The following is a 1354-nucleotide window of genomic DNA, read 5'->3' as shown; positions in this document are numbered from 1 at the left end:
GTGCGGAGGCTTGTTTCCCACGTGATCAGGACCCTAAAGATGGACTGCTCTGAGAGCCACATGCAGCTGCCCTGTGCCAAGCTCATCTCCCAGACGGGACTCCTGATGAAGCTCCTTAGTGAGCAGCAGGAGGTGAAGGTGGCCGAGGTGGAGTGGGACACAGAACAATGGAGGAACAGCTACATCAAAGAGAGCACTGAGGCCCAGAGCGAGCAGAAGGGCCAGGAGTCAGACGAGGTGAGGATGGCCACAAACACAGAGGATGCCCTGGGGGGGAGAACCACAAGGAGCCCGTGGCTCAGGCACCTCTCACCCTGGCCATGTAACTTTTTTTTTTTTTTTTGAGTTGGAGTCTCACTCTGTCGCCCAGACTGGAGTGCAGTGGCCGCTCCCGGCCACCACAGCCTCGACCTGCTGGGCTCCGGCGATTCTTCCGCCTCAGCCTTCCGAGTAGCCGGAATTACAGGCACGCGCTACCACGCCCAGCTGATTTTTTGATTTATTGTAGAGATGAGGTTTCGCTGCCCAGGCGGGTCTCGAACCCGCGGGCTCAGGCAATTCACTCACCTCAGCCTCCCAAAGGCGCGGGATTACAGGCTGAGCCATCGAGCCCGGCTGTGGCCACGTAACTTTGACCATGACAGTGACCTCACACTTTGCTCATTTAGAGCATGAAGCAGACCCGATACACAAGACAAATTGCAGAAGGAAATGCTAGTAGTGCGACCATGTAACGCATTAGACTTGCTCTGTTATTTAAGATTCTATAGGCTACCAACTTGGAAGAATGGGGTATTGAAGAGCTAGCTAGCGCCCTTTCCAATACTCTGTTTTTTTAAAAACTTGTTCTTTCCTTTTCTTTCTTTCCTTTTTTTAGCTCACTAAAGAAGTTCCAGGATATGGCTATCATAAAAAACGAAACATGGCGATATCCATTAGTGTCATCTTCACAATTTTTATTTTAATCTTCTGTCTCATTGAGGTAAGGACAACAAGTAACTCAGATTTCCAGAATGAAATACTATCTTTCCTAGAGATTCAGAACCCACATGCTGAAAATCAAGGCCACTTTCCCATCTATTGGCACTTGACAATCCTCTCTAGTCCCCAAGATTAAGGAAAGTTTTGTTCTTTACTGCAAAGTATGTCCAGGGGATGTTTAAAGGAACTTTCCTCCCAGGAGATCTCTATGGAACTGAAACCAAGTTAGCAAACCATGAGACTCTTTCCAAAAGCGAAGTTTAAGAAGGCCAGAGTATATATGACAGCAACATTTCTCCAACCCAAAACTATCTACAATCTGGTGTACTTCCCAGTCATTCCCGATCTGCCACGGGTTTATTTCCCTGTTGCG

The sequence above is a fragment of the Carlito syrichta genome, unplaced genomic scaffold (genome assembly GCF_000164805.1).
Source record: "Carlito syrichta isolate Samal-C Ts95f unplaced genomic scaffold, Tarsius_syrichta-2.0.1 Scaffold309871, whole genome shotgun sequence".
Classification (NCBI taxonomy): Eukaryota; Metazoa; Chordata; class Mammalia; order Primates; family Tarsiidae; genus Carlito; species Carlito syrichta.
Note: the sequence above shows the minus strand (reverse complement) of the source record.